We start from the raw sequence: 13,162 nt of genomic DNA, 5'->3' as shown, positions 1-13,162 counted from the left end.
ATAGGCACTCCCCAAGTCACACATTAGGCGACATGTAAAAACTTTACAATAGTGGTCCCATTTCCAGAATGACCAGTGTTAATTGCCATGAGAAGTTGGCAAGGGCTTTCCCTCTGCTTCATAGATATAAAAGCTTTGCCCGGGCTTGCTGCTCTTCCAGTGACACTGGGAAGGCGAGCTAGAATTGGGGAAGCGGTGGAGAGTAACTACTGGCTGAGTCGGCAACATCTTCCACAAGGTGCATCAGAGAACCCTTCTTCAACTGCGTTCTTCACCACCGCCCAGTTGACGCAGCTGTTGTTGCGTCTCACATTGTAGCCCCTGGCTAACAGCGCTTTCATCAGGCCACCGCTAGGGTAAGCAAGCTCCCCCCCCTCTCACCAGCTGCCATTTCTTCCTGTCGGCCGTCAATTTGACTGCTCTCCCCTCCACCAACATATGTTGGCGGCACTTGGGGAGAAGTGGGCAACAGCAGAGAGGGGAGTGACAAAGTGGACAAGCGACAAGGGGAGGTGGTGGTGGCAGTGGAGGGGGGAGTGGGCAAAGCGACGGCCAACAGGGAAGAAGTGGCTGCTGGCGAGAGGGGCCCACAGTGAAAGAACTTGTCCTGTTGTTGGCCTGGGGCTACAATGTGAGTCGCAGCAACAGCCATTAACGGATGGTGCTGTAGCTGGTGAAGGGATCGCTGGTGCAGACCAGAGCCATTGGCACTTGCAACTTGCGAGTCCTTCTTGATTATTGATTATCACCTTATTGATGGCAACTCGAGTACAATCCGACTTGCGTAATGGTTTATCCAATGTAATCCTTAAGTTGGGGAGTGTCTGTATAAGGGAAAAGGGATCTTTTCTGAAAATGATCAAAGTTAAAAATAATATTTTAAGCATTACCAGTGTACTTTTCTACACTTAATTTGTGTTTTAACCAATGAAGTTTACAAATTAAGACTCTCTGGAAGAACTCCAATCGAAGAAAATCAAAAACTACAATACTCAGCTTGCCTTTTTCATAGTTCACTTAGTACTTTTCTTCCACTTTAAGAATGTGATGTGTTGGCAATAGAGACGTGTGTTAATAATTCAACTTTAATTTTACTTCAACAAAGCTCCTAATTTCACTATTTACCAAATTCCAGGAGAGGCAGCGAACACCCACTTTGTATTGGCACTGTGCATTAACAAAGTCTCCTGCAACTATAACCGGAAAAATTAAATTGCTGAACTTGCACACTATCATAATTGTCTTGTTCTATTTTGACAACAAGATCTCTCTGAACACAAGTATCAGTGGTCTCAAACCATATAAAAATCTGCCAAACGAACCAAAGGAACTCTACCAAAGGGATAACTAATTTCTCCATGTTATACACTATCTGCTAATTTTGCACTTTTACTTAATGAGTTTATATCCTTTTAGACACCTCGTCTTTTGATATAGTTTACTTCTTACGTCAACCAATCTTCATACTAATGTTTCAAAGAATAAAATAGTCTAATTTCCTGATGCAGCTATTTGTTTTCCCTAAGTGTTAACTTTATGATCGTGTTTTATAATCACATTGTGACCTGATTAATATTGGAATCAAAAGGTCAAAGGAGATCCGTGGAATTATAGACAATAGGCGCAGGAGTAGGCCATTTGGCCCTTTGAGCCAGAAACGTCATTCAATGTGATCATGGCTGATCATCCACAATCAGTACCCCGTTCCTGTCTTTTCCTCATATCCCCATGTCTATCTTTAAGAGCTCTAACTCTCTTGAAAGCATCCAGAGAACCAGCCTCCCAATGCCTTCTGAGGCAGAGAATTCCACAGATTCACATCTCTGTGTGAAAAGGGTTTTCCTCATCTCTGTTCTAAATGGCTTACCCCTTATTCTTAAACTGTGGCCTTTGTAATTCTGGACTCCCCCTACATTGGGAACATGTTTCCTGCTTCTAGCGTGTCCAATCCCTTAAGAATCTTATATGTTTATTTTATTATGTAAAAGAATATATGTGTTATGATTGTGTTTATAATTTGTTTGGTTGTTTTGTTGTTTGTCTTTTGCACAAAAGTCCGCGAGCATTGCCACTTTCATTTCACTGCACATCTCGTATATGTGTGTGTGACAAATAAACTTGACTTGACTTGTTTCAATAAGATTCCCTCTCATCCTTCTAGAGTATACAAGCCCAGCCACTCCATTCTATCAACATATGATGGTCCTGCCATCCCGGGAATGCAAGGTTAAAAACTTATACACAGAATACGTTATTATTTAAAATGCACGTTCTGCAGGGGTGGTCTAAACAGAATCTATCTAGGCTTAGAAAGATGACTGAAGAAACAGAACTTGTGAAGAAAAGATGCCTCCCATGGACTAAACATTGGCATGAACACAGATTGTAAACCAAAGATGATGCCATCTAAATCAAAGCTTAATTCAGTAATTGAAAAGTTGCATGTTTGGAAGTTGCACTCCACCATCACACTGTCGACCTGTGTTTTGTAGATGGGGATACAGATGGGGTCATTTACAGTGAACTACATTGATACCTCACTTAGCACTTACGGAAATGTACATGGACACACATGTACTAACTGAAACAAAGAGGAAGAAGATTGAACTTTACTGGCCGCCATCACAGTGAGGAATGTGGAATCCACTGTGATGGATGTTTATGTTAGCTTTTGTGGTTGTGTCTTGTTGCTTTTCACATAGTATGGCTGTGTGGTAACTCACATTTCACTGTACCTTAATTGGTAAATGTGACAATAAACTGACCTTGAAATCTTGAAGTTCGAGAAAACTCATGGTAACATTTTACATATTTTGAAATTCATTATGGAGAGTTTTATTTTTCAGCCATAACTCTGTCAAACATCATTCAGACTTCCTCCCAGGAATGCACTAATGTAATCGATGAACTTTGGTTACTTACCTTGCCCGTCTCCAATTCAACCAGTTATTTGAATACCATCTTGCATAAGAGACCAACTGAAGTAGGAGCTAAATTCTGGAAAAGCAGGACATGTATTCCTGGGCAAGAGGGTGTTATAGGGGGATCCAACAGAGGTATTTAAAACCACGAGGACAATAAACAGTTGATCAATGGAACTTGATTTCACTGATGGAAAAATCAAGAACCAGAAAAAGTATGACACGCACATGATGGGCAGAAGCAAGACTCTGCTTTTTCATGGTGATTGATTAAAGGCCTGTCCCACTTGGGCGTCATTTACGCGACATCCTAAACATTGGTTGGCGCGTCGTGGCATACGCAGTGATGCGCGGTAGCGCCCCAGGATTTTGGGATACTCAAAATCCTCGTGCGCTACCTGCGTGACGTGCAAATTGACAACCGTGGGACAAGCCCTTTAGAGTCTGCAATACATTAACAGGGAGTGAAAGCAGATTAAATTGTAGATTTAAAGATCAAGATACACTCATCTGAGAAGGAAGAATGACAATGCAAAACACTTATATAGTTAAAATTATTAATAAATCCAAATCTACAATGCTGGTTTCTGGCACTTAATGGAACAAAAATACTATATACATTGCATAGTTTGCACTGTCATACTGTAAGAAATAATTTAAGAATTCAAAGTAGTAACTACAATACTTGGGGACATGATTCAATTTCTCTTCACCAAAATGAATGGAAACATTGAACTTGTGGCAAATCTAGTGGGGACACAGGCGCATCTTCCAATTCCCCCAATCCAAGTTTTAAAAAAGCTGCAGAAACATGGCTTTCTGTCATTATCTCTTTAACGAGACCAAAGTCAGAACAGATTCCAAGTAATCTGTTCGGGATGTGCACAAGTATTGATTTGTTCCTTCATATAACAAAATGCAGTAAAGCCTGATGTGTTGCATTTACGTTGGATGGTGGGACTCAAAGTAGAGGTGTGGCAGATGAGAAAGTTAAGGCAAATATGGAAATTAATCCAGACAAGTTCACTAGGCAGAACAGGCAGGGACAGGACAGGGAACGAGCAAAGTCTGATATACTCAACTGCATTTTAATGCATGAAGGCTGACAGGCAAGGAAGGTGAACTCAGGACATTAGACTTTAGAGATAAACCCTACACACTAGGGACAATTTACAATTAAAAGAAGCCAACTAACCGACAAACCTGTACACCTTTGGAGTGTGGTAGGAGGAAACCGGAGCATCCGGAGAATTTACAGCACCTGTAGTCAGGATCTAACCCGGGTTTCTGGCGCTGCAAGGCAGCAACTCTACCACTGTGCTGCCCTATTGTACTATGACCCCACCCAAATAGTCAGTGGGAATTAGAAAAGCAAACATGTTGTGAGATGACAGAGCTGTAGAGATAATTGTAATCGTAGGTGATTTTAGTTTCCCCAATATTGATTGGGAGAGAATTTTTCAAGTGTGTCTAGGAATGTTTTAAGTTGCAAGTAATCTGCCAACAATCAATCTCTTCTTGGGAAATGGGCAAGTAGCTGAAGACTCAGTCGGAGAGCACAGTAGAACCAGTATTAGTTTTTAAATGGGTATGGGAAAATATAGTATTGGTTCACAAGTTAAAGTCTTTGGAAGGACAGTAGACAGGAATTTGAAAATGTTGATCTGGAGAGCCAGTTTGCAAGTGAAGGAATGTCCACCAAGTGGAGAGGCTTTTAAAAGTGAGATAGAGAGTTCATGGCCTCGCAGTTCATTTTATAGGAAACGAGAACTAAAACTCCAAGACACTGATTTAAGGCAAGAGGGGAAAAACGTAATAGGAACCCGAGAGACAACTTTTTCCACAGAATGTGGGTATGTGGATCAAACTGGCAGAGGAAGTGGTAGTGACGGGTATAATTACAATGTTTAAAAGGCATTTGGCCAGGTACATGAATAGGAAAGATGTGGACCAGACACAGAGACTAGCCCGGATTATGCATCTTGGTTGGTATCGATCAACTGGGCCAAAAGGGGCAGATTCCTTTAAATCACTTCTCAGAAACCAGCAACACTTTAGTTACCCCTCCTATTATCTCACTTTTTGGCTTGGCGATTCAGTTGTACTTTGGAATACTTGGGCCTTTCCAATGCCCTAGAAATGGAACACAACTCTCAGTTCTTCTTTCTGTAGCAACATCAAAAATGAAAGAAACTGGAGTAGCTGCAGATCACGGGGCCCTTCCAACATGCTCTGCCATGTGGCAACATCAGAACTTGCTCTCCTCCACTACCCTGCTCAACTCCCATAACTCTCCACCCCTAAGATTCAAGCTTGCTTGATCGCAGCGCAGAAAATTCAAAAGATATGATCCTCGGAAAATCTCCCTTGCCATTTCAAACTGATAGATACTGGCCCCTTATTCCAAATCTAAAATCTTCCTTGCTCCAATTTGTCCTTCTCAGCATGTCCATCAATTTCACTCTATCTCATAAAAAATATAAAACTGCAATGGAAAAGCGACAATACACAGAAGAACATTGCTCAAATCATCTGGAGGGACAAAAGCCAGGAATTCTTGGATGATACCATCTTTACTTACATTTGGCTAAGTAAATGGTTCTTCTACTGACCACAATGGTTACACAATCTGTTGCTATTTGACTGCTTCCTTCTTAACCCTTGATCACAATCTACAACCAGATTTTGAGAGAGACAAAGAACTACAGATGCTGGCTTGTTAAAAAAAATAAGATAGCGCTGGAGTAACTCAACAGGTCAGGCAGCTTCTCTGAAGAACAGGCAGGTAACCTTTCGGGTCAGAATCAGAACAGACTTTATCAGGTTAGACACAGCCAATTCAGAAAATAAGCTCTCGGGTTGATGACAGATGCACACCGATATAGGAAGCTGAAAATGCCCCACTGGAATAATTAAAAAGCATAAAATTTGATGGAATGAGAATGACGTACCACATTTCCAGAAGCCAGTAACATTATTAATTCTTGAGCCACTTAAGGGAAGTTGCCAAACCTTTCCCCCAATATACAGTGGCTTCAGCCATGCAACCCGTTGCCATGCAAAAACAAGATTCCTGAGCACAGTTCCTCAAACATCAAACGCCATACTTTAAAAGCACAATATAGCATAGTGACGTCTCGGAATTTTGTTTTAATGCAAGAAAAAGGAATATTGAGTCTATAATATAGACACAAAATGACAGGACCTATTGTATCTTTCTAAACATTCAATCGGAAGAGATCTGCAGAAATCAATTATCACATGACAAGAACTCTGCAACAGGAAGCAACAAACCGAATATTCAACAAAAAGCACTCAAGCCAAAGATGAATCAAATGTTCTCGACATGAGGTTTATCCTCAGATGCATTATCCTACAAATAAGGAAAATAATTAAAAATGCAGACCATACAGAAATTGGAACTTCTAAAGCAATTGTCAGCCGGTGGTTTCAAAATTTATACTCATCACGCCAGGCTTTGCACTCTTACAATTGAAAGATCACACCACAGGTTGTGAAATGCTAAATTTAAATGATAAAACGTCTTACAACCACAGTGAACTATCCATCGTCAGCCTTGTCCACTGCCAGGATGAGGCCGCACGCACATCATTCTGCCTGGGTAGTTTACAATATAACGGAACGACCACCGCCTTCTCCAATTTCAGGTAATCCTTACCCCCATGCTCCTTTCTCACTCCTTCTGATCCACACTGTCACCCAACCTTCTTTCCAATTAAACCCCACACCACCCTGTTTCTACTCCCCATGGCTCCCAATGATCATGCCTCCTTTATCTAGTTCTACCTATCAGTTTCCAGCCTCTGTATCTCCAACCTTCTCTCTGCCAACCGGGCTCCATCTGCCCATCAACCCCTCCCTACCTGGTTCATCCCATTGGCTGCCAGCTCCTACCTCACCCCCTCCCCTCATCTCTATATACTAGCCATCTCACCTCTGGACTCTCAATCCTAATGCAGGGTCTTCTCCAGCAGCCACCTGTGTTTTCTCTTGGAACCATTAATGTTGACCAGCCAACCAACAAACTCGCAAATCTTCACAGGAGAAATTATATGCGGCATCTGTTCTGTGTTGACTTTCAACGTGTAAATGTTGCTGACAATTTTAATCGGGTTGAGGTGTTCCAACCTTATTTGAAGAGAAGTGAAGGATTGCGCTCAAATATTTAACATGCTTGCAGATGCATTGGTAAATTCTGGGCAAGTAATAAAAAGCCGGCACTTGCAATGCAAGCAGATAAATCAAAGAGGAAAGAATTTTTTAAAAGCCGTTTCCATCCAGAAAACAGATCCAAGAAACAGGGAACTTAAAATGCAAAACGATTTTCTTCGCATATACCAACTATTTCTGTCACTTTGTTCAATAGCCTGTTTAACTTACTTCAAATGGCATAAATCTCAATACATGATCTCAACATAAACTCAGAATTGAGCTAAGGCAACGGAGGCAGTGCTGCATTGTCAAAAAACATGCTCCCATGGCATTTAAAATAAATGGCCATGAGACTGTTCTATGTACCAGGAACAGAACAAGAGCGAGAGCAGAAGAGTTCAGTTAGCCTGAATTCAGTGGTTGGTAAAAGTTTAGTCCATTATAAGAGACATTGGTTTTTGAGTGCTTGGAAGCACACAAGAAAATAGGTCGAAGTCAACATGGTTTTGTGAAAGGGAGATCTTGCCTGACGAACCTGTTGGAATTCTTTGAGGAAGTAAATAGCAGGATAGACAAAGGAGGGTCAGCGAACCTAGATTTTCAGAAGGCCTTTGATAAGGTGCAACACATGAGGCTGCTAAAGAAGATGAGAGCCTATGATATCAGAGGGAAGCGGGTTGGCTGGATGGTAGAAGGCAGAGAGCGGCAATAAAGAGGACTTTTCTGCTCGGCTGCCAGGGACCAGCTGTGTTCCGCAGAGGTCGGTGCTGGGACCGCTATACTCTTCACATTGTATATCAAAGATTTGGATGAGGGAATTGAAGGCTTTGTGGCCACGTTTGCAGATGATATGAAGATAGGTGGAGGGGCAGGTAGTGTAGAGAAAGCAGGGACTGCAGAAGGACGAGGACACGTTTGGAAAGTGGGCTGAGGTGGCAGATAGAATACAGCGTAGCAAAGTGTGGAGTCATTCATTTCAGTAGTAGGAATAAAGTTGTTGACTATTTTCTAAATGGGGAGAGAATTCAGAAATCAAAGGTGCAGAGGGATTTGGGAATGCTGGGGCAGGATTCCCAAAACGTTAATTTGCAAGTTGAATCAGTAGTAAGGAAGGCAAGTATATCTCGAGGGCTTCAATGCAAAAACAGGGATTATAATACTGAAGCTATACAAGGCACTGGTCAGATCACATTTGGATAATTGAGAGCAATTTTGGGACCATATTTGAGGAAGGATGTGCTGGCATTAGAGAGAGCCCAGAAGAGGTTTACGAAAATGATCCCACGAATGATTGGGTTAACATATGATGAGCATTTGAAGGCACCAGACCAGTACTCATTGGAGTTTAGAAGGATGAGAGGAAACTCATTGAAACTTATCAAATAAGAGAAATATATAACGAATGTGGGGAGGATGTTTCCACTAGTGGGAGAGTCTAGGACCAGAGGGCATAGCCTCAGAATAAAAGGACGTACCTCTACAAAGGAGACGAGAAGGAATTTTGTTTGTTAGAGGGTGGCTCATCTGTGGAATTCATTGCCACAGATGGCAATGGAGGCCGAGCAAATTATAATTTTTACAGTGGAGATCGACAGATTCTTGATTAGTAAGGGTGTCAGAGGTTATGGGGTGAAGGCAGCAGAATGGGGTTGAGAAGGAAAGATAGATCAGCCATATTTGAATGGGGGAGTAGACTTGATGACCTTATTCCACTCCTAGAACCTATGAACAATGAAATTCTTATTTGCTGCGGCTTTTACAGCCTTGTTTATGCTATAAGACAATAAATGCATATTAATAAATTATTAATCAGTAATAGCAGGTAACTAGCCTATAATAGTGCAAAACCCAAAGTACGCAGTGGAACTAAAACAAAGTCCATAGTCGATTGTTGCTGCGGTAGTTATAGTTGGGGTTGTGCAGGGTGGCTCAAGAGCCTAATGGTAGCTGTGGAAGCCATTCCTGAACCTGGAGAACTCCTCACAACGTACTGTTCAAAGCCACTTGCCGCATAAGTAGTTATACTTCTCAGAAATAATTATACTTCAATTCAAATTTATTCCTCGGGATGAGCACGATTCAGGTGATTTTGGCTGATATTTTTTAATATGTGTCATTATTTCTCATTGTTTTTGAAAACCTAAAACGCATTATCTTTAAAAATTGTTTCCACCCCCACACGCTCCAAAATTAAAAGCTATTTATTTAGCAGTATCCTATCCTGGGGTAGAGGGTCGGCTCATTTGTTCTTTGCATCAGGACCAGATGTGTGCGGACTAGTTGACACCAGGGCAGTGAGATTGTCTATTAGATTGTTTTAAATTTATACAAATTTCCAAACAATAAAATCTATTTGAAATACTTGTTAAAGGACCAATTAACGCCTATTCCACTCGTTGCAGAAACCACGCTCAAGAAATAGAACATAGAACCGTACGGCACAGGAACCAGCACTTCTGACCACCAAACTTGTGTCGACCATAATGGCCAACTGCGCTCCACCTGGTCTATAGCAGTATTCCTTGGCCAGTCATGAGTTAGTCTAGCTAAATGGCTCTTCAACTTTGTTATTGAATCTGCTTCTATCACATTCACTGGCAGTATTTTTCAGGTAACTAACATTGTGTAACAAAAACACATCTCACAAGTCTTTCAACTTTCGTCTTCTCACCTAAAACCTATGCCCTCTAGTGTTTGACATTTCCTCCCTGAGAAAAAGACTATTACCTACCTTACCGATGCTTCTCAATCATAAACTTCCATCAGATCACCGCTCACCCACTGTTGCTCCAGAGAAAACAAATCAGGTTTGTACACCATCTTCTTGGAGCTAATACTCCCCAATTATGGCAACATCTTGGTAAACCTCTTCAACACCCTCTCCAAAAGTCTCACATCCTTCCTATAACGGGGCGAAGTGAACTGCACACAATAGTCCAAATGCAGCCTAACCAAAATTTTATGAGATTGCAGCATGGCTTCCCACCTTCTAGACTCAATGCCCAACTAATAAAGGCTAGATGCCTTCCCTACCACTCCATCTACTTGCGTTGCCACATTCAGGCAGCTTTGATCTTGCACACACGATACCTCTGTAAATCAATGCTGCCACTATTTACTGCATACATCCCACTTGACCACAGCAACTCACCCATCCTTATTGAACTCCATATGCCATTCTCCACCCATATTTGCAACTGATCTATACCATGCTGTATCCCTTAACAACCTTCCTCGTTATCCACAACTCTGCCAATTTTTCTGTTGCCAGCAAACTTCACGCCACCTACATTTTCATCCTGATCGTTTATGCATTACAGCGCCCATGCGCCGATCCCTAAGGAACACCACTGGTCACTGGATGGCAGGACTATCATATGAGGAAATGTTAGGCTTGTATTCACTGGAGTTTGGAAGGATGAGGGGGTATCTTAAAGAAACATCTAAAATTATAAAAGGACTGGACAAGCTAGATGCAGGAAAAATGTTCCCAATGTTGGGCGAGTCCAGAACCAGGGGCCACAGTCTTAGAATAAAGGGGAGGTCATTTAAGATTGAGGGGAGAAAAAACTTTTTCACCCAGAGAGTTGTGAATTTATGGAATTCCCTGCCACAGAGGTCAGTGGAGGCCAAGTCACTGGATAGATTTAAGAGAGAGTTAGATAGAGCATTTGGGGTTAGTGGAGTCAAGGGATATGGTGGAGAAGGCAGGCACGGGTTATTGATAGGGGACGATCAGCCATGATCACAATGAATGGCGGTGCTGGCTCGAAGAGCCGAATGGCCTCCTCCTGCACCTATTTTCTATGTTTCTATGTCACATACCTCCAGTCAGATTCATGTTTAAGTGTCAAAAAAAGTCTTCAGAATGAATACCTTTGAAATAATTACAAATGCCAAACTTCAAATATATTATAACAGGCAGAAACCTTTTACTGCATTCCAAAGTTCTGGGGATTTAAAAAAATGAAACACTATTCCATATATGAAATGTTTAAATATTGTCAATCAAAAAAAACACAGATAATGAAAATAAGAAATAAAACCAGAAAATGCCAAAAACATTGAGGTTAGGCAGCAACTGCAAAAAAAGTTAACATAAAAGCAGAAACTTTTCAGTCAAAGTGAATAATTGTCACGTAAATCAACAATGGAATAAATAACACAGTAAATTAATAACAATAATACTAGTGAATTATAATAGTGCAAAACCAAAGTTCTTAATGCACTCCATAGTTGTAGAGGTTGTGGTTAGTGTTGTACATGATTCAAGAACCTGAATGCTGCTGGGAAGGTTGTTGAACCTAATGGTCCTGGTTTTCAGGTTTCTTCCTGATGATTATAGTGAACTGAGAGCTTGGCCCAGTGCAGTGGGACTTTGATGATGTCTACCACGCCTTATAGACTCACTCGTTCCTGGGCTTTCGAGTTGCCCAACCAGGCCATGATGCAACCAGTCAGCATGTTCTCTATCATACATCTGTCAAAGTCGATACTAAATCCCCTCAATCTTCTAAGAAAGTAGAGGCGATGATGGTCTTTCTTAGTGTTTGCATCAATGTGCTGCACCAGTACAGATCTTTAGAGACATATACAAGCCTGTCAGATCGTCGCCTTGATCTGAATGTAATAAACACACATCAAGGACACTGAACATAAACATTTTGGTTTATTCGTCCGCCAATCCTTTACATCCCAGCAACATGTGTACTCTGACCTTTGACTCATAGTAACACGAGATACATTTAAATATGCCGTCAGTGACAATGACATCCCTCCCTAATCAAACAAAAAGGATATCCTCATCATCGTATTGTAAAATGAACATTGCAACACCATTTAGGATATGGCATTCATTACATCGATAACACATCATTTTCACATGTCAATACATCTCATAGTCCTCGTATCTCTTGGGTGGTCTGCTGACGTTTTGGTCCGACCACTGTTTGCACTGGTACTGGATTTTGATCCGTTCCACCAGTTCATCATCTCGATTCTGGTTTTGCATAGTCTACTCCTCAGACTCGTGATTTCTAGGCTCCTCAATTTGGTAGTCTTGAGTCTGATCCCTCGCAGTCTCGACTTCACTTTGCAGTGTCCCTGGACTATCACTCAAGTGATACTTTTTCACATAAGATGCGTTTCTATCATATTTGACTCCTGCTGTCGATTGGACTGTCACCTTATTTCCTTGTCTGGACACCACTGTTAATGGTTATGGAATGAAGGGCGTGCACATTTTGCTTGGATTTTCTCTCCTCACTAGCATCTCATCTCCTCGCATCACATCTTTTGTACGAACATTTTGTTTAGTTCCAACAACTCCTAAATGTCCTTGTGATCCAACTCAATCATCCTTGATCTCAACTACACGATTCAAAGCACCTGAATGCTGCTGGGAAGGTTGTTGAACCTAATGGTCCTGGTTTTCAGGTTTCTTCCTGATGATTATAGTGAACTGAGAGCTTGGCCATGTGCGGTGGGACTTTGATGATGTCTACCACGCCTTATAGGCTTGTTCGTTCCTGGGCTTTCGAGTTGCCCAACCAGGCCATGATGCAACCAGTCAGCATGTTCTCTATCATACATCTGTCAAAGTTGATACTAAATCCCCTCAATCTTCTAAGAAAGTAGAGGCGATTATGGTCTTTCTTAGTGTTTGCATCAATGTGCTGCTCCAGTGCAGATCTTTAGAGACATATACAAGCCTGTCAGATCGTCGCCTTGATCTGAATGTAATAAACACACATCAAGGACACTGAACATAAACATTTTGGTTTATTCGTCCGCCAATCCTTTACATCCCAGCAACATGTGTACTCTGACCTTTGACTCATAGTAACACGTGATACATTTAAATATGCCGTCAGTTACAATGACATCCCTCCCTTATCAAACAAAAAGGATATCCTCATCATCGTATTGTAAAATGAACATTGCAACACCATTTAGGATATGGCATTCGTTACATCGATAACACATCATTTTCACATGTCAATACATCTCATAGTCCTCGTATCTCTTGGGTGGTCTGCTGACGTTTTGGTCCAACCACTGTTTGCACT

General features: G+C 41.5%; 1 protein-coding gene across 6 annotated transcripts in view; it reads right to left on the bottom strand.

Moving 5' to 3' along the window:
- numb (NUMB endocytic adaptor protein) overlaps positions 1-13,162 on the bottom strand; it is a 114,057-nt gene that overhangs the window by 75,093 nt on the left and 25,802 nt on the right. The window lies entirely within an intron of this gene.

Source organism: Leucoraja erinacea, chromosome 9, assembly GCF_028641065.1.
Source record: "Leucoraja erinacea ecotype New England chromosome 9, Leri_hhj_1, whole genome shotgun sequence".
NCBI lineage: Eukaryota > Metazoa > Chordata > Chondrichthyes > Rajiformes > Rajidae > Leucoraja > Leucoraja erinaceus.
Note: the sequence above shows the minus strand (reverse complement) of the source record. Positions and strands in the feature narration are given on the sequence as shown.